Below are 22,023 nucleotides of genomic sequence, written 5' to 3'. Positions count from 1 at the left end.
ACTGAGACTAGGAAGTTACTGATAGTAAGGATAGAACCATATGTACTAAAATTTCATAATAACATTATTTGTGATTACAAAAAGCTGGAAACAAAAGGTACACCAATGATTATGGTTGACTGAACACACTCTTATGTGAATGTAATGGAAATGAGAATATTCTTTTTGTTTGAGAAAAATACAAGGAAATTTTAAATTGCTCAGGTTTTCTTTATTTCTCTGCTTATTCTCTCATGTTTAATCAGTAATCAGTGAACATTTATTAAGCACTTTCTATTTGCAGGCACACTCCTAGATGCTCTGGATAAAAAGATAAAAATGAAATAATCTCTTCTAGGAGATTACATTTTGAGGAGGAGGGGTACAGAGAGACAATATCCACATGTAGAGTATTAAGGAAATAAGTGGACAGATTCAAAATACAAAGTAAATATATGGTTGTTAAATAAAGTGGGGGAGAATGTTAGCAGTTGAAAGGATCAGAAAAGGTATCTTCTCTTATCACCCCTAAGAACTGTTAGAAAGGGTTGTTGGGACAAAGTATAAAGATTTAAGGAGCTCTTGAACTTCATAAGGAAAATGTGAATGGGTGGTAACAAGCATAACATGCCCCAGGGCATGTGTCTGGGTCATGTTCTCTGTCACAATTCAAATATATTTACTGTTTCATTATTACTACTGGGTCCCATCAGCTTTACTGTTTTCCAAATTTGGATTCATCTTCCAAATTTGGCTCTACTTTGAGCATCTGTGCTTCATATTATTTTTTGCATTTTTCTAAATTGTATCTCATATTGGTATTTCCTGCTTGGGTTTCAAACCTATCTGAACTTTATTATTATTCCATTATTTTTCTGACCTCAGTGGTGTCTCCACAAGTCTAACAAGATTAGTAGTAGCTATGGGTTCCATGAAAATTCTACTTACTCTGTCACCATGGAAGAATTTTATCCCAATATTTTTTACCTTAAAGAAATGCTTGATTCCAACTCAACATTTTTTAGAATCCTTTTTTTTCCTTCTTCTAACTCTCTGGTTGTTCATTCAGTTGTGTCAGATTGTGACCCTGTGGAAAATATTATGCCAATATTGTCAATAGAGTTTTCTTGATAAAGATACTGGAGTGGTTTGCCATTTTCATTTCCAATGGATTAAGGCAAACAAAGGTAGAGAGACTTGCCCAGGGTCACATGGCTACTAAGGTTTTAAGGCTAGATTTAATTCAGGTCTTTCTACTTCAGTTCTACCCCTCTATTCACTGAGCTACTTAGGTACTTCTCCAATTCTCTAAGTATGGCTAAAAATGTTTTAATGCTAAAACAAGCTTAATTAACTTTTTGAGTGAAATTATGAAGCAGTGTGATACCTCTGAAGAATGCTGGACACTTGCATTTTAAATCCAGCCTCTATCTCTTACTACCATAGTGAACTGGACAAAGTACTTCACCTCTATTTGCTCCAGGCAGCTCTGTAGGACTTATGGAATAAGCTATATATATAGCATGTCTAACTTCTAAGAAATGATGCGTGTCTTTCTTAGTCATGAGAAACATTTATCTATCTATCTATCTCTAGCTGCATACATGGATGCATGTGCATATTTACATTAGAAACAATATGGTATATATATATATATATATATATATATATATATAAGTATAATATAGTGTGTGTGTGTGTGTGTGTGTGTAGCAGCAGTAAATAGAGTGCTGGGCCTGGAGTCAGAAAGACTCATCTTGATGAGTTCAAATCTGTTCTCAGACACTTAGTAGCTGTGTAACCCAGGGCAAGTCACATAACTCTGTTTGCCTTGGTTTCCTTATCTGTAAAATGAATTAGAAAAGGAAATGTCAAACCACTCGAGTATCTTTGCCAAGACAACCCAAAATGAGATGACAAAGAGTTGGACATTACTGAAACAGCTGAACAACAACAAAATGTGTGTGTGTGTGTGTGTGTGTGTGTGTATGTGTAGATATGTGGCCCAGACAGATTATTATTGCTTTTGTCCAGGCTGCCAAAATTGACCTCTTTGTGCCTTAGCAGCAGAGCTAGCCAATGACTAGAGTTCTAGACTCGGAGTATGAGAAATCCAGGTACCACCTCAGATATTTATTATCTGTGTGACTCTGGGTAGCTTACTCTACCTCCCTGAGCTTCAGTTTCTTCCTCTCTAAAAAGAGTATAATAATACCATTTACTTCTCATGCTTGTTGTAAGGCTTAAAGCAGACCACATAACATACTTTGCAAACTTTGCAACACTATGCAAGCACCAACAATTTTTCCTCCAGGAAGCCTCATCCCAGAAAGTATTTTGTGGATATTTTAAATGCATAAAATTTTTCCTTCATGAGCAGGGATAATTTTGTTTTTGTATTCTCAATGTCTAGCATTGTTTTTGGAATTGACCTGTGATTTAATTTACATAGGGAACCCCAATAGCAATGAATATCAGAGATTGCTCTGAAAATTCTAGTTTTAGAGGGCTCCTTAGGGGCACTGAAAGACTTTTTTACTTGTCGAGTCATACAGCCATGTGTTTGAGAAGCAGGACTTGATAGTCATTATGATTCTGTGGCTAGTTCGCTATCTACTATGCCAAACTGTTGGGCACACAGAATGCCTTTAATATTCTTCAAATGAATGAATCAATGAATGAATGAATGAATGAATTAATGTTATTACTACAATATATGGATAAAACAAGTAGGAAGAGAGGTGCTAAGAAATTGATAGCAGGAGTTTTCCTCCCAGAAGTTCTCTGTAAAAATGAAATAAAAAATTGGACCAAAAAAGAAGAAGAAGAAGAAAAAGAACTAAAGAAAATAGAAGACACACTTTTTTTGAGACACACTTTTTAAAAAGTATTCAGGGGTAGCTAGGTGGCACAGTGGATAGAGCACTGGCCCTGGAGTCAGGAGTACCTGAGTTCAAATCTAGCCTCAGACACTTAACACTTACTAGCTATGTGACCCTGAGCAAGTCACTTAACCCCAATTGCCTCACTAAAAAATAAAAGTATTCAGTATTATCATAAAAATATTTTGGAAAATTTAAATTGGATATATATAATAGCAATGCCTAAAGTCCTATATTATTTACAGTGACAAGTTTAAAAATAGGGGGATCATTTATCTCTTTAATTTTAAAATTCAATATTAAAATGCAAACTACATCCTTATATAACTAGACACCAACACATGCGCAGTTTCACAATTCTTCAATTAGATTAAATTTGCTTATCTGAAATCTTGCAGTGATTTTTGATTTATTTTTAATTGAATTTAATGCTTATGAAGATGTCCTGGATGCCAGAGAAACCAAATGATTGCAATATGCAGCCAGAAGGCAGGAAGTCTGGGTTCTATTATCAACCTTCACACTAAATTGCTCTGTCTGTCACCTTGAGGCTCCTCCAGGCATGAATTTCCTTATTTGTAGAAAGAAAATAAAAGAGCATATTGGTCAAGAATTTTGAAAGATTTGCTAGATTTCACTGTGAGAAACATTTGTACTGCCTCTGCTCCATTCATCTACTACTGCTAGGAGATAAATGTTTGCTTCCTTTTCAGTGTATGACCTGGCAAGTACTTCCAACAAAACATGGGAGCTCACTCTGATACTAGGGAGGAGGCAGAAGGGCAGAGCTGAGGACACACAGTAGCCAAACCAGAAGTGAGCAGACCATCATAGCTACAGATTTGGACCTGGGAAATTTCTGAAGGAACATTCCTCAGTAAAGGAGTTTATTGTAATGTAAATCTGATACTTCCATTTCCCAGTGTACTTTTTCTTTGGGAAGCCTCATTTCATTGTATTTTTTCAAAATTAATACCTATTAATGACTTATGATCTATGCAAAAATAACACTTACATTCAGGAACTCAGGGAACTTAAGCTCTCTGACTGGCTGTCTTGGCCTGGGACTCTGAAGGAGACAGCCATGTGGTCTCTCTCTCTCTTCCCTCTATCCTAGGTTTGTAGGGCTTCTAAACTTTTGGAGTCATGTGCTCTCTTTTTACTAACATTTAATGTGATTTAATAAATGCTTAATGCCCAAGACTGATGCTAAAGCCTCTAATTTATAAGTAGCAATATATTAGAAACCCTTATAACATAATTGATGTCCAACATTGCAGAGTATGGGAAATTCCTCTTTCCTCTTACCACACAAAACCCAGAGGTAGGAACCACCCTTTGGGTTTTTTTTTCTTCTCTCTCTTGCCTGACTCAACCTCTTGTCTGAGTCACAGAGAGGTAGAAGTGGTCAGCTTTTGTAAGAAACAGCAATGGGCAGCCTGGGTCTCCCTCCCTTGCCAAAAGCTTGGCCAGTCCGAATCATGCTTGGACCCTCAGATTCCATGTTTCTGGGTAAGAACTTTTGTCTTTGTGTGTATATCCCTTGCCAGTGCTTGGCTTTTCCATGAAATGGGACTTTGCCCGCTGGATGATCTCAGAACTAATCTACCGTGCCCTCCACAGCCGAGCTCCTGCCACACTTGACTTGGACATCAGTACTCTTCTATTTACTCCACTGTTTCCACAACTGTTTCCACAATCCATCCAGCTGTATCCCTCACAGCTGTACCCCTGTCACAATCTGGGGGGGGGGGCTCCAATATATTCCCTGTTCTCCTATAGTTTCCATTCAGCAGCTGCTCCCATCTGCTTTCCTTAATCTGTAGTTGCCTACACCCATTCCCCCAGTCCCTTTTACCCCTCCCCCACCCACTCCAAAGATGGCTACCCCTCCCCCAGGTACTCTACAAACTACCCTGGCTCCTCCACCCAATCCTTTGGCTCTGCCTCCACCTGACCCTCTGCATGTGACTATATTCCATCAGCCCCCTTGTCCCCTCCCCAACCACCTTCACCCAGATCCCTACCAGCATCTTCCACTGCTCCCCTGTTTCCATTACAGGAATTTCCAATTTGGAAGGGTACAACCCAAATACATGTTCCTTTTACCATGAGTGATTTGTCTCAGATTAAAGAGAAATTGGGGTGTTACTTACAAAGTTTGTAGATGGCTTTAAGTCTGTGACAATGCAGCTTGACATTTCCTGGGCCGACTTGCAAATTATTCTTGTCATCTGTTGTACCCCTATGAGAAAAAAACAGATTTGGGACCTGGCTGTATAAGTGGCTCATGAATATTCAAAGGATGGAAATTGGGCTGGGGTCCCTGGAACTACAGCAGTTCCATCTGTGGACCCAAGATGGGACTATCATGATTGAGTAGACAGGGACATAGAAACCACATGATCACTTGCATTGTTGAGGGAATGAGAAGGGGGATTAAGAGACAGGTTAATTATGAGAAAGTGAAAGAGATCACTCAAGGCCCTGATGAGAACCCAGCCCTCTTCATGAATGACCTTGTGTACTCTCTCATTCAGGTCCCACTATTCTATCAAAGCAGCAGGTTGTGGGGAGATGGGGAAGACCCCTTAAATATAGGCTGACAGTGCCTTTAATGTGTATGCATGAGGATCACAAATTCCATTATTCCTTCCTGGTTTTACTGTCTTCACCTTGGCCCTTTTGGGGGTGTGATGTCAAGAAAAAGCGAGCATGGGACTACAGCTCAGTGAGAAATTCCTAGTCTAAGGAATTTTCCTTATTCCTAAGTCATCTGTCTGCTATTATACATTATAAAACTGAATCAGAAATACCTTAAGTACAATTTATTTGACATGCACTCTTGTCACCTTAAGTCCTTTTTGATTTTTTTTTTGCCCTGGCCTCTTTTAAACTATTTTTAAAGTTGGTTCCATTCAGGCTCAAGGCTTCAACCTCGTGGTAACTACAGCTGGTGCCTATATATCTCCTCCCATCCTCTGGACCTCACGTCTCTGCACACTCTCCAGACCAGGCCTTCCCCACTTCCCCTCCTTTCCCCGCCTTCAATGATTTCTTCAACCCCACTCAGCTTGAAGCAGTTACAGAGGAAGAATCTTTGCCCCTTTTTCCTTACATATAGAGAAGTGAGGAATGTTATGGCCTAGGCTACCTCAGAAGTTTTCTGAGGGAAATCAAGAAACCTTTTCCTTGAGAAACTGAACCAAAGGATGGACAGACACACCTAAAGAAATGAGAGTGGCACCTGATCTGGACTGAGATAACTCCAGGACCACTAACCTTCATTTCAGTCTCCCCCAATCCTTCATGAGATAGCCCTACTAGGCATGGCTGCTGCCAAAGTGGCTCAAGGGAACAGAACAACCGCCCCTCACAAAACTGCTTCCAACAAACCACCCAATTAGGGAAATTTCCACAGTCAGATGATCACCCCATTGGACCACCATCAGTCCTCTATAAAAATATCTGTTTGTCTCCTGCTTGAGGAGAAAGGCCTCTGTGCCATGTCTTCCCCCCATGAGAAGTCCAAGGACTTCTCTCTTGGTTTCCTGTCCGTAGCACCTAAATAAAATATTATTTTATTCTAATTGGATTTGGGTGCAAGAGGGTGTAATTCTTTAAGGAGGAATTCCTAAGAACTCCTAGCCCAAACTCCCATCTACTTACCCTATAACAATAGGGTAAAAGTTTTTGTCTTCTGGAGAGGCAATATGTTTAAGTGGAAATATTTCAGATTAGAAGGTAGGAGTTCAAGTCTATTAGTCATATGAAATGGGATATTATTATTATTATTATTATTTTTTTTAGTGAGGCAATTGGGGTTAAGTGACTTGCCCAGGGTCACACAGCTAGTTAATGTTAAGTGTCTGAGGCCAGATTTGAACTCAGGTACTCCTGACTCCAGGGCTGGTGCTCTATCCACTGCGCCATCTAGCTGCCCCTTAGAAATGGGATATTATAAGGGGGTAGGAATCAATTCACCATGATATAACACCCCAGATCAAACCTCAAGTCAACAAGCATTTATTAAACACTTCTTATGTGCCAGGCACTTTGGTAAGCACCAAATGTTGTTTTTCATCCTTTGTTTGGGAAGAGGACCAATGACATCACTGGGCAATATCTTGACTCCTGCATAAATCAGATTAAAATGGGGCAGAGTAGTTCAAAGTTACAGGCCTCACTCCCTCTTCTAGTCACTGGAGCAACAGCCTGGCATTCCTATCTTTCCTCAAATTTCCTGTGAAGTCCTCTGCCGCCGCCACCACCATCAAGTCAGGAACCCAAAAGTGCGAGAGCTCTCTGTGCAGGCTCCCTTTCCTCCTTCCTGTCTCCTCCCAGAAAATAGGAGGCTCCTCAAGTTGATTGGCTGGTAGCCTTGATAGACAGCACCCATGAGTAAACGTCATTTCCCGACGCCAAGGAAAAGCCACAATGCTTCTGAGGCATTTTCCTCATGGCAGAGCTTTCCCACAGCAAGTCTCCAGTAGGTGGCATCATTCCAATCATTACACCCCTTACTTCTTAGGTGTGTCATTCCTGATATCTAGTTGGCCACTTTTAACTTTAATAGTCCAGGGGACAGCTAGGTGGTGCAGTGGATAGAGCACCAGCCCTGGATTCAGGAGGACCTGAGCTCAAATCTGACCTTAGACACTTGACACTTACTAGCTGTGTGACCCTGGGCAAGTCACTTAACCATCATTGCCCCACAAAATTAAAAAAAAAAAAACCCAAAACTTTAATAGTCCCTTGAGTCCTTGATATGTCTGTCCTGTCCTAAACTACTTGCCAAATTGCCTCAAAAGCATTTTCATGAGGATCAATTAAATTAGGCAAACATTTATTAAGTATCCAATACCTACAAGGCATAATGTTAAGTGGTGGGGAATAAAATGAAAAAGAAAATAGTTTCGGTTCTCAAGTAGTTTAGAGTTTACTGGGGAGTACTTCTAGGACCACTCTACATTTCTCTACCATGTATATACATAAGTAGAGGTCAAGGAGAATTGAAAGAGGAAGCACTAAATCTTGGAGCAGAGCAGGAAAAACTTTCCAGAGAAGGCAGGACTTGAAGTAAGAAATGATGAAAGACAAGGTTCTGACTGGTGCAGCTGAGGTTTAATGACTCTGCTCAGGGTCATGAAATCAGTATGTAGAAGAGGCAGAGCTTGAGGCAGCTTGGGGTGCAAGTTTCCTTATTTGTAGAAAGAAGATAAAGAGAGCTTGTTGGTCAAGAACTCTTAAAGATTTGCTCAATTTCACTGTGAGAAATATTTATACATACCTCTGCACTGTTCATCCACTGCTGAATTTATTATTTCCTACAGTAATAAATGCATGACATACACACATAAATAAATTAAATTTGGGGAAAATAATGACAACAGCTAGCATTAATGTAGCATTATACTGTTTGCAGCACACTTTAAAAATATTATCTCACTTTGAGAGGTAGCTGCTATTATGGGGAAACTGAGGCTGACAGTGGTTACATACCTTGCCCAGGGTCACATTGCTAGTAAGTGTCTGAGTTGGAAATTGAACTCAAATCTTACTACTTCCAAGTCTGGTGCTCAATCTTCTGTGCCTTGAATTGTAAGTATTGGAAAAACAAAGATATCAAATGAGATTTAAACTGCTATTTGATGCCCAAATCGTTGACTCATAATAAAGTATAGAAAGTTGATCGTCAAAGAATCACAAAGAGTTAGAAGGTATATGAGATATAATTGAGTATGATCAGCCATCTTTCAGATTCATTAGCAGGCTACTCACACTCACGAATCTGCTTGTTCCTTCCTCATCCACTATTCACTGATTTGTGGCATGTGAAAATTGTTGCATGAAGATTGTTGCATGCACAGTTCTCACTTATTTTGGGAAAGTGTACCTGCCCCTGGGAGTCTAACTGTCTTTTGTGACAAGTAAAACTAAATCTGTGGAAGCCTATTTCTGTCCCAAGTATAGGGAAAGCTAGTGAGGGTTTACTTATAAATTAGAAGCTTTAGCACTAGTCTTTGGGAATTAAACATTTATTAAAGAGTAAAGAGAGAACACGTGGAGTTCAGAAAGATAGGAAAGCCTAGCTAGGATCTATGGGAGAGAGAGAAGAAAAAGCTGCCTTCACCCATGAGTCCCAGGTCATGAAGAGGAAGATCCTGTTCCTGTGAGAGCAGAAGCTCCCTGTGGGTCCAGAAGAGAGGCGGTCCCCACACACTGCTCCAAGCTAATTGGCTGGTAGCATTCAAGTCCATTGTTTGATGTGACTTGAAGGCAGTCTATGAACAGAACTTCCTGACATTGGGTTGACCTTAAATCAAAGTTCAACCAGGCTCTCTCAGCGGGGGGGGCCCATGTAATAATTTTCTCACAGTCCCCCCTGTGCTTCACTAAGAAATATAGTTTGCTTAAATGAAGCAATAACATTACAGATACTTATGACTAACAATGTAAAGGAAATGAAAAGAGAGAAAAGGAACTGAGCAATGCATTGACAAAAACTAAAGGGGGCAGTCCCCTTTACAGAAGAAAGCCACCTGTTTCTAAGTGTTCCACCATGCAGGTGTGTCTCATTCTTAAAATGCCACTTTGTGAGCATACTATCAATCCAACAGGCTTTCACCAATAAAGTCATCATTTCTCTGGCTTTTACTCATCACAGATGCTGACAGGTGAAGATTGAATTCCTTGAGTAGCTCAAATGCTTCATCATATTTGCTCATGTTTATAGAGTTGCTCAATGATTCATTCATGAAACATTTACAAGTGTTTCTTGAGAGGATACTCTGAATATTCCTGATTTATGTCTTATGGAGGCTAGGGGTTAGAATAAGACAGTAGAAAACAAAAATATCCTAGTTCCTATTCTTGATGAATTCTAATTGAGCTGAGATTAAATGTACATAATCAATATAAGAAGATAATTTAAAATATAAACAAATTTTTGAAAAAAATAATGAAAATTATATTTACGTGCCTAGATACACTTTCCAGACTCCATTCCTGCTAAATTGCCACTCTGGTGAAACTTCTGCCCTTTATGGCCCAGTTTCTCCTTTCCAAATACCACTTGGGAAGGATTTCAACTATATGTCACCTCACACCTATCAGGACTCACAATCTAGATTCTTCTTCACATGCCTCCATGCCCTAGTGAATGTACCTTTCTTCCTCCTCTTCCTACTCAATCCCCATTTCTAACTACCCTATATACATTATTGTCTCTTATTTGATTGTGTTACTTGATGGTAGGAACTGTCTTGTTTGCTTTTATTTGTATCCCCATTCCTTAGTTCAGGACCTAGAATATATTAAATATTTAACAAATGCTCTATCATCTATCTATCTATCTATCTATCTATCTATCTATCTATCTATCTATCTATCTATCTATCATCTATCTATCTATCATCTATCTATCTATCTATCTATCTATCTATCTATCTATCTATCTATCTATCTATCTATCTATCTATCTATCTATCTATCATCTACCTAACCCTATAACATCTTCATGCACCTGTCACTGGAAGAATTCCAGTGAGAAGATATGTAGGAAGAGAAAAAGAAGAAAACATGTCCAAATTAGAGTGAGAAGACCTTGGATTAAATCCCAGTTCTTCCACTTACCACCCATGTCACCTTGGACAAGTCATACCCTCTGGGTTTTAGTCTCCTTTTCTGTATAGCTAAGTTTGGCTAATGTCTGATGAGGCCAATTTTTAAAATTCCTTAAGTAATTCTACCTTTGGAAGTGGAGTTATGAAACATGAGTGGTGCATTATTATGGGCTAGAATGCTTGGATCCCAGTCATGAGCTAAGAAAGGCTACTCTCTGGTGACTCCCAATGCTATTTCCATAATTTCACAACTTGAACAAAGGGGCATCAGAAAATGCAGGGACAGGGTTAAAAATGGGTGTTTATGAGAAATAAGATTAGACCACTCAAATGTAGTTTTTAACAAAATTAAAAGTTAAAAGTAGAACATGATAACAATCTTTAATGAATTAAAGATTAAAAATTAGTAGTAGGTGGGTACCAGTTATACCTGCTTGAAGTAAGACGGAGTTTGACAGTCAGAATCATAAGTTCTGTTTATTTTCCCCCCTCTGTGCCACCTGATTGTGTGTCTATGATTAAACACACACACACACACACACACACACACACACACAAAGCCATATACTTTTCTACTTGTTTAACAGTCAAGGTTGTGCTCCATAGAGGCTTGGGTTTAAGGATATATTCCAAATGTAGCTGCCACCAGCTGCTGGGTTTGCTTTGCTCCTCCATGTATCTGAGGAAAGCCTACCACTTCCTCTTCTCCTCCTGTCTTTTTCTATTTCTACTATAGGCCCTCTAGACCTGATCTCCTATTAGCTTCCTCTCTTCCCATGAAGAGGAAAAAAAAGTGGAACTCCTGAGCCCTTTGGTGACTTGGGCCCTCTTGTAGGCAGACAGCCCCAGCCCTACCAGAAGTGTTGTTACGTCTGCAAAATGAAAGGGTTGGACTTGTTGGCCTTTGAAGTACCTTTCCAGCTGTGGAACAACTCTCATATAATGAAGAACTCACCATATGCTGAGGAAGCTCATTCCATTATTACCCAGCTCTGTTTCTTAGGAATTCTTTTTTTAATTTTTTAACTTCTGAAATAAGAACCTGAAATTTGCTTTCCATTAATGTCAGACCTGTGGTGCTGGCTGTGGTCACAGTCAATGTGTAGAGTATTTTAAAAGTTAGCAGGCATTCATTAAGGGCCTACTAAGTGTTTACTATGTTGGAGACACTGTGCTATTCAATGAGGATACGTGAAAGTCAAAATAAACCAAATAAACAAAATCAAGTTTAGGTATTATTTTTAAATAACCCAAGAATAAGACTTTTATGTTTATCCTTATTAAAATTCATCTTATTAGACTGAGCTCATCCTTATAACTGTCAAGATGAATTTAGGTATAATTCTGTCATTCAAAATATTATCTATCCCACCTAGCTATATTGTACCCATAAATTTTATAGGGAGGCCATTCATGATTCCAGTGCAATTCATCTTCCAGATGATACCCCTTCAAATATTTGAAGACAAGTCCTGTCACTCCTTGTCTTCTCTTTCCCAAGCTAAACTTCCTCAATTCATAAGAAATGGAATCCAATGCCTTAATGTCCCAGTTGTGCTTCCCTACATGTATTCTAGCTTGTCAGAGTCCATTCATATTTATTGTTGGAATAAGTCAATTGATTTCCCTATATTTCATAGTTTGGGCAATATGCATTTTTCAAGTATTTTGGTTTTCACATGTGTGCTTAGACCAATCTCTTCTGCATTTCTTTAGCTCTCCTTTATTGGTATCTGAATGTTTCATTTGTGAAATTTTCACCTATCCCTATTTTTACATTCTCTCTTTCTGTTCATGATACCATGATCTTTCTAAAGTAACAACCTCAAAGCTTTGAATTCATCTTTCTCTTTTCCCTATCCCTCCCCACACCAACCAGTCGTTAAATCCTCTCTGTTCCACAGCATTTCTCAATTTCTTTTATTGGTATGTAATTATTAAGTTTTAGATTTTTTTATTACAAATTTAGAAAACATCAACAATGACCATTACTGTATAAGAAAACAAAAAAATGCATAGGATACTGTGATACTCAATTATATACATCTTATTCTTAAAGTATATAATAAGGTTAATATGCTAATTCTAGTGACTGATTCTGAACTTCCTTCTGCTCTATTCGGTGTAATTATTATTATTATTATTATTATTATTATTAATTCTGTGTATTTTATAGCTATTTTCCTTAATTTTTTTGCTTCACTACTTCCCCCTTTCCTATAATTATACTCTACAACAAACAAAAAAAAATGCCTCCTTTGTAACAAATATGTATAGTCAAATAAAATTGTCCATGTCAGAAAACATATGCCTCATTATGTATCCCCAATCCATCAGCTGTCCATTAAGAGGTGGTCAGGATTTTAATTTTATTCTGTGGGCCTCATTTTTGATAAATTGGCATATTTCTGGATCATGATGGCCAGGGTGCTAGATGGAATATGAAGTATGATCTGATCATGTGTTCCGTGCCCTAGGATGAATTAAGTATAGTTGGCTAGTAAGCTTTCACTGAGTCACTCAACAATCACTGCAGCTCTGCCTCAGGATAGGAATGCCAAAACTGAGTGTATCGATTCTCCAAAGATGGGAAAGGTAGGTACCTTCTTTTTTTTTTTCTTTTTTTTGACAGGGCAATGAGGGTTAAGTGACTTGCCCAGGGTCACACAGCTAGTAAGTGTCAAGGGTCTGAGGTCAGATTTGAACTCAGGTCCTCCTGAATCCAGGGCCCATGCTTTATCCACTGCGCCACCTAGCTGCCCCGGTAGGTATTTTCTAATAGTCCATATTGGCTATTCTAGATGGTGAGAAGAGGCAAAATGTCATTAAATCTCTGTCCTTAGAGCTATACTGTGTAGTTATTTTGTGGGATTCAACTTTGAATGTTTACCTGGTTGTTGCTATTCAGTTGTTTTAGTTGAGTCTGACACTTCATGACCCCATGGGGTTTTCTTGGCAAAGATACTGAAGGGGTTTGGCATTTCCTTCCCCAGCTGATTTTACAGATAAGGAAACTGAGGCAAACAGGGTTAAGTGATTTGCCCAGGGTCACATGGCTAGTAAGTGTCTGAAGCCAGATTTGAACTCAGAAAGATGAATCTTCCTGACTATAGGCCCAGCTCTCTATGCACTATGGTGCCACTTAGCTGCCCATGTTCACCATGAGCAAGGCCTAAAAGATCTGAGGAGCATTGTGCTACAATTTGGAGGTGTAATAGAATTAATATCTGGTGGAAAGAGAGGGTTTACTTACTTCTAACAGGTTGGGTTACATGCTCTTCCCTCTAGCATAAAATACAAATAATGTGGCCTGGCATTTAAGGCCCCTTTCAGTTTGGCTCCAATATACATTTCTAGGTTCCCCCCATCTTTCCATTCCTTCACAAATGTTATATTGCATCCATTATAACTCCAGGGAGTTGTCCTATATTCCCCGGTTTCTGCTCATTTATATAGGTAATCCCTGATGCCTGGGATCTACTCCCTGACCACACTGAAATCTTTCTATTCCTTCTAGGATCAACTCATGTGCCACTTTCTCTATGAAACCTTTTTATAGCCCAGCAGAAGTGACCTTTCTTTCCTCAAATATTGCTGGAACACTTTATCTTAATTTTTCCTTTGCCCATTACGTTTTAGCAGATGTCATACTTATATCTGGGGAGCTAGGTAGCATGGTGGTTAGAGCACTGACTGGGCTTAGAATCAGGAAGACTCATCTTCACGAGTTCAAATCAGGTCTCAGACATTTACTAGCTGTGTGGCTGCAGATAAGTCATTAAACCATATTTGCCTCAGTTCCTCATGTATAAATGAGATGGAGAAAGAAATGGCAAGACACTACAGTATCTTTATCAAGAATACCCCAAAATGGGGTCATGGAGAGTCAGTCATGACTGAAATGATTCAGTACAATAACATATTCATCTCTGGGGCAGCTAGGTGGCACAGTGGATAGAATACCAGAGATTGAGTCAGGAAGACCTGAGTTCAAGTCTAGTCTCACTTACTAGCTATGTGATCCTGGGTAAGTCATTAACCCAGTTTGCCTCAGTTTCCTCATCTTTAAAATGAGCTGGAGAAAGGAATAGCGAACCACTCATGAAGAGTCAGACTAGACTGAAACAATTCAACATTAATAATATCAATCCCTATGCATAAAGAATTTTCCTGTTATATTTTTCCCACTTAGAATTTTTGTTTAGTGGATCTATAAAAAGGAAGGATGTTGAGTATCAAATAGAAAACGTTAAGGACTTTGTTAATGCCATGGTGATAGTGAAGACCAAGAGGAATCTTGCCTAGGACATTCCCAATTCAAATATCCCAATTTGAGGAATACTTATCAATATTATGAGTTTAAACATTTACTCCCATTTGTCACCTGATATGGACTGGACCATGGTTTCTCTTAACTTGTCTATACCTTTGTAGGCATCCAATATTTTAATTCAATAATAAAGCAATTTTAGAAAATTAGGTATTGCCATGTACAAAATACTATGATTCTATTCATCACACACACACACACACACACACACACACACACACACACACACACACATAGGCACACACTCATAATCCTTTTCTCTTTGGTTCATTTTAAACATTTTTGGATCCTTTAAACCCCTTTCCATTGTTTCCAGTAGTGTTTACACACAATCTAAGGGAGAATTTTGATGTTGTATAATCATAGTGTATTTAAAGTTCCAGTAGACTGTCAGATCTGGGTATGGGATTAAGATGAAAAGTTGCCAGATATATTTTTTTTCTTTATAAGAACCTGTTTTAGACAATCACAGGGTTGGGTTTTTTGTGTTGATCATTGGATTATCTTATAATTTGTTGATTTTTAAAAATTCATTTCTAGTTCTTAAAAATCTTTTAGTCTCCAGATATTCCCTTGTTTGATGGTGGCATTTATTTTGAAAGGTAACTCAAAATCATATTTGAATCTCATCAAGAGGAAACATATTAAAGCTATTGTCTCATCTTAAAATTGGAACTGATGTTCAGATCAGAAGAATGGAAATGAACAGATCAGTCACCTCACTTACTTTATGTATAATTTAGTTTGTCTGGTATAATTTGATCTCCCCAGTTTTTGGAATTCTTCAGTCTTTACAAAGAAATTGTCTTAATTGTCAAAATGCCTACTTCATAATGAGATTATGAACTTGTGTTTTTAAATGTCCATAAGGTCCTTTCAAATCAAGAAATCAAGTCAATTTGATCTGATCAGCATTTTATGAAGCAGCTATTAGGTTCCAGATACAAGGGATTAAACACTACAATAAAAGGAGGAGAAGAGGAAGAGGAGGAATAAAAGGAAGAGGATGATATGACCTTTAAAATCTAATGTGTGGTTGCCTTGTTTTTACCCCCAGTAAGGGGGGAGAACTAGCTAAGGTTTATTTATAAGCTAGAAATGTGAGCACCGGTTTTTGGCATTAAGCATTTATTAAAGAGTCAAGAGAGAACATGTGGAATATAGAAAGTACAGAAAGAAAAGCCTATTTCCCTTAGGGTTCAGAATGGACTCCTTCTCCTCCCCTCAGCCAAGAATCCAAGTCGGGTTCCCCAATGAAAAAGACCAAAGCCAAGAAGCCAGCCTTACTTCCTACTTCCTGTCCCCCTCCCCTGGAAGGGGAGGTCCTTCAAGATGATTGGTTAAAGGTGGTCTCCTGTTGATGTCATAGTCCACAGCCTCTGAGAACAATACCCAAATCAGGGCTGGTCAGGTGTGCACTCAATTTAATCAACCTTAAGTAGGTTCTCAGTCAGTCTCACCCAATTCAATCAATTCAAAATCAATCTTCAGGTGGGGCACTTGGGCATATGCCAAATCCCATTATTTTCTCAAGAAGGGGAAGGGGAAGGGAAAGGGGTAGATGATGATTATATAATTTTCACTTCAGTTTTGGGGGTCCTGCTCATGTGTTATAAAGGGAATTTTTTTTTGTTTGTTTACTTATTTTATAACTTCAAGGTACATACATTTTATTTTAAACAAAGGACAGTTTAAACGTTTTAAATCAATATCTATTGTTTGTCCAGAGTGTGAATGTGAAATCAGTTGACCATTCCAGCAACTGGCAGAACATATTAGAGTTGGAGGGTTATTTAACACTAGGACTCTGCAAAATACATCAAGGCAAACTTATTCAGTACAGCTGTTTTATGAAATGTTTTTATTTGGAAATTTTAGCCATGTTCACTTGTCTTAAATCACACACTTATCATTGGTAGCCTTGAAAAAATGCATGTAAATATTGTATAAAAGAAATGTAACAATTATTCAGATCCAAGTAACACCTTTATTTAATTTGTGTGTATAAGAGGGAAACAGATAGACAGACATACAGACAAATTTAGATGGAGACAAGAGAAAGGTTCCTGACATATCTGAATGTGCTTATTTTGTTTCACTACAGAACAGGTAAATATGGCTATCTGGACGGAATTCCTCTGCTTTCTTTTGTTAAAGGAAGGTATGAGTCTATCAGGACCTGCTCCATGTAGATAAGTGCATTTTACCTTAGAAAGGACGACACAATCAAACATTTGGATACCTTTTATTGTATATGTTGACACACCTCAAATTCCCTCAGAAGTATCTTAGTTAATTCTCATTATACTTTGAAAGAACAAACAAAATCACCCACTGATTATAGAGGAAAAATCTTTGACAGCATAAAATTTGTATGTATATTTGCATGTGTACACATATATACATTGTTTTTTTGACCTGGACCTGTGATTTCATCAATGGATCAAAATCCCTCCATTGATGCAGATCTGTTAATTCATCTGTAACTGTCTTAAGGAATTGCCCATACTAGGCTCTAGGAATATAATAATTTTAAATTCCAGACCTGAAGAAGCTTACATTCTTCTGAAGGAAACAACATGACCACAGATGAGTAAATGCCAAAAATATAGAAAGCAGTATGAGAGAAGTGGGGATACCAACAGCTAGTGCAATTTTCCTAATTGTACTTTTTGGAACTTAAGTGTGGCCTTGACATAGGCATCTCACAGGTCTTTCAAATTCAATGTAAGATGAGAAGAGAGAGCATGCCATTGCCTAAAGAAATCTCATTGTCTTTCTCCCAACTCCACCCTTCCTCTTAACTTCTTTATTTGTATCAATTACACTATGAAACCCTTTAAATTAGAGATTCCACTATTAGGCATATATACCAAAGAGGTCATTATTAAAAATAAAGTCACCCGTAGGTCTATTACCAAAAATGAAAAATGAAAAAAACAAACACCTATATGTTCTAAAATGTTTTAGCAGCTCTTTTTGCAGTGGAAAGAACTGGAAATTGCAGGGGTGTCCATCATTTGGGTAAATAACTGAACAGAAAAAAGGAAATTTATATGATGATTTTGTTGTATATTTACAAGGAATAGCAAGTTGTGCATAATGGATTTCAGTGTCATGTGCTATCATCTTTTTATTGTACTATGTTATGGAAATGCTTGTTTTATTCCATAAATTAAAAATAAAATATATTCAAAAATAAATAAAAAGAAAGCCAGTGTATACACCAAAATATTTAGAGATGGGGATTCCAATCATCAAGAAGTGGGGATGGTGAGCATTCTAGACATGGAAGACAGCCTGTGAAAAGGCATGAGTATGGGAGAGAAAATATCATGGATAAAGAATAGCAAATAAATAGACCAGTTTGGTTGGGAATACAAAGTCTGTTAGGAGGAATAATGTGTAAGTATCCTGAAAAGATAGGTTGGAATCAGATTCAGAAGGGCTTTGTATTATCCTAGAATTTGTATTCTATTCTCAAGTCAATAAGGAAACACTAAAAATTTCTTGTTCAGAGAAGTAACACAAGCAAACCTGTACTTTAGGATATCACTTTGTTGGCCATTGAGATAATAGATTAAAGTGTATCAAACCTGGATTCAGAGAAAATAATTAGGAGGTTATCTCAATAATCCAGGCAGGAAGCGATAATGATTAGAAATAGAGTGATAGCTATGGAGTATAGGGAAGAGGATAAATGCTAGAAATATTGCAGAGATAGAATTGAAAAGTTTTGGCAACTGATTAGAATTGGGGGTTGAGGGAGAGTGAAGAATTAAGGATGACGAAAAGATTACAAACTTTAGTGACTAGAAGGATGGGGATGGTTAAAGAAAATGTTCTTGATGGAAATGGAGAAATTAAGAGAAAGGACATGGGTTGGGGAGAAGATAGGAGCTGATAAGATTACTAAATGAGTAGGAAGAAAAGGTGGTCTAGGTCCATAGTATTGGGGTACATGCAAACATAAGGACTGCAATATGGTCATTGATTCTGCAAAGGAAGACTGAAGTGTAGTCAGACAGGCAAAAAAGGAGAACCAGAAGAACAGTGTTTACAAAATCCAGGAAAGAAGAAGACATCCAGAAGTTTGGAATTATCAGTAATATCAAGTGCTACAGAGATGTCAAATAAGATGAGATGTGAGAAAGTCTTTGGTTTGGAGGGTAAAAAGTCATTGGTGATTTTGGCAAAAGAAACTGTATTCAAGGGGTAGAGTGAGAAACCTGATTTCAAAGGATGGAGAACAACAAGTTGGAGGTAACTAGTCTAGACATCCTTTTCTAAGAGTTTGACTTTGAAAGCTAGGGGAAATAATCCCTTTAATTGCATAAGACAAGGTAAGGAATAGTAGAGTTATTAGATAAAATCTCTATAATTATATTGAAGCATCTTTTAAAATCCAGCATTGCTGTTTTCTTGAATTTATATTTGTACATATAACATTTTTCTTTCAGTTTTTAAAATATATCTAGTCATGATGATGATTGTGTGTCTGTACTATTCTGAAGCAAAGTTTCATAAAAAACAAATCCAGGAACATAAAAAAACCGTCTTCGGCATAAAATTATTCTCTGGAGACTAATTAATACTGTTAATTACATGTAACAAATAAGAAAACCGGGGGCAGCTAGGTGGCACAGTGGATTAGAGCACCAGCCCTGGAGTCAGGAGGACCTGAGTTTCAAATCCAGCCTCAGACAATTGACACTTACTAGACTGTGTGACCCTGGGCAAGTCACTTAATCCCAATTGTCTCACCCCCCAAAAAACAAAAAAACAAAAAAGAAAAGAAAAGAAAAGAAAATCAAGAATGTAGAAAATGCTTTTTGACAAATGTCAAACAAAATTCTACCTAGCACTTCAGGGCTCTTAAATTAATTATTATGTCTCTTTTATGGGTAGTTCCATTTCCCTCAGAAAATTAGCCTAAAAATGTTAAGATATGGCCAAAAAAAAAAAACCCAAAACCCAAAACCCCAAAACCAAACAACTGCAAAATTATAACCAACATATGGTTATTTTAATAGACATGTATGTGCCCAAGTTGAATTTTCCCCTGTTTTGGGGGGTTTATTTGATTCTACTTTTATTTTAGGTTTTGTATAACAGGGTGAGTCCTGCATGGCCTTATCCTACTGCAGACTAGATTTTATCGTGTCATGGAAATTGGGCAAAATTCTTAGTCCTGTGAAATTCTGTAAGCTATTTCAAAGGGAAGGGGCCAAGGAATAAGAAAACCTCACTGTGGACTTCTTATGAGCTAGGTTAGACTTCGGAAATAAACTCTGCTCCTAAACCCTTCCCCCACTGCCTAAAATACAATGCCCCATCTGTGTGCTAAAAGAGGCAACTCAACATTTAAACAGAGACTAATCTGCAGTCACTCACGTATTAGAGGTCCTGTTAAGTGAATGTCAAACTGCTTAGTCATTCTTTTCTTCAAATGATTGAACTAAAGTTCAGAAAAGGGCAAGAAAGGCAAAACGGTAGACACAGTAACATGGGGATTACGTTCAAAAGCAATTTTGCTTTAAGACCTTTTTAAGGATTTCTGGTGTGTGCAAAAGCTTTTTTTCCCCCTTACACCCCATACGTAAATCAAGGCCAAGTTTATTGAGATCATCTTATTTCTGACCAGTGGCATTTGGTGGAGAAGCTTTAGAGATTTAGGAGGACAATAAGAATAGAAAACTTATAAAGCACCAGCACCCGGATTCAGAAAGACCTGAGTTTCAAATCCAGCCTCAGACACTTGACACTTACCAGCTGTGTGACCCTGGGCAAGTCACTTAACCCTCATTGCCCCACAAAAAAATGATGATGATGATATTGTGGGACTACTATTATCCACTACTACCAAGAATGAAAGTTTGGGGGCAGGGTAAGGAGGTGGGATTCTGCCTTTCTCTTTCCTTATTCTACTCACTGATGATTGAATTTGGTCAATTCTATTCCCCCAGGGGCTGATCACCTGGACTTCATTGACAAAACAGAGTTTGCATGAACTCTCTTTTAGAAAATATTTCCATGGAATGTGACTTTTTCCTTCCCCTGTAAATATTGACATAATTTTTTTGGTCACTTTCACAAATGGTCACTGTAATCAAAACTAATTCTACAAAATGAAATGACTCTCCCCAATGCCAGTCAAATAAATGTAGTCAGTCATTCAATAAATATTAAGCAACTATTAGGTGCCAGGCACAGGGCTAAATCCTAGCCAAGTACTGCATTTGGTTTTGTCTTTGTATCCCAAGTGCCTAGCTCAGGTACTTCATAAATGTTTGTTGGATTGGCAGAAATATCCCTCCCTTTAGTTTGTTAGCTTTGAAAGATCAGTTTAAACTAAACAGTTCTCTGTAATTTTGCTACAAGTGGATGCTCTGTGTTCAGGAGGGTAATAAAGCTTTAAACAAATGCAAAATCAAATGGACTGGACTGTAAGAAAACAGATTCTTGAAATGCACTTACTAGGGGTGCTGAGGCAACTGAGGGAGACTGTTCCTTTACACCATCATTAGCTCCCTTTGACCCTTTCACACACTATGGTTCTCATTTACTGAATGTCTGTGTATATATCATTTGGATTCTCTATTCTTAGCACTTCTTTACAGATGAATCGTGGATACAATCCCCCCAGCCCCAATCATAATTCCTTACTTGTGAGTCTACTGTTTTCTCTTTCAGGGGCATTGATTCAAACCCGAGTTATGTCTACTTGTATTAGAGCCAGAGGAATTCAGCCCACAGGGTTAGAAAACATGAAGGGAGAATACTCCTATCCATCTAAGACACTTGAGTTGAAAGAACCCTTTCTAAAAGTTAAGAAGGCTTGAAGATGTGACCAGAAGGTGTGTCTTGACAGACAAATTTAGCATCATTTCCATCTTTTAGGGACAGCATCAAACACTTGAGTTTTCAGTAATTCAGATTAAAGTGACAGAGGATAGACTCCAAGAAACAGTTTAGACCATCATTTGGGGCATTTGCTTCAAGTAACTTGCATCATCAGCTTTGATTATGGCCAGTTGTATGTCAGCATCAAAAACTTCATTGTATCATTATGTGGATTTTTATTTTTTTGCATTTGAAAGTCTAATAAGGGAGAAAGAAATGTCTAGAGAACTGGACAGAGAATCAAGTTTAACATAACAGTGATACTGACTGGATTTGCTAGAGAAGAAAGAGTACTAAGGAAGGA

Source organism: Dromiciops gliroides, chromosome 4 (assembly GCF_019393635.1).
Source record: "Dromiciops gliroides isolate mDroGli1 chromosome 4, mDroGli1.pri, whole genome shotgun sequence".
Lineage (NCBI taxonomy): Eukaryota > Metazoa > Chordata > Mammalia > Microbiotheria > Microbiotheriidae > Dromiciops > Dromiciops gliroides.
The sequence above is the reverse complement of the archived record's forward strand: the minus strand, read 5'-3'. Positions refer to the sequence as shown.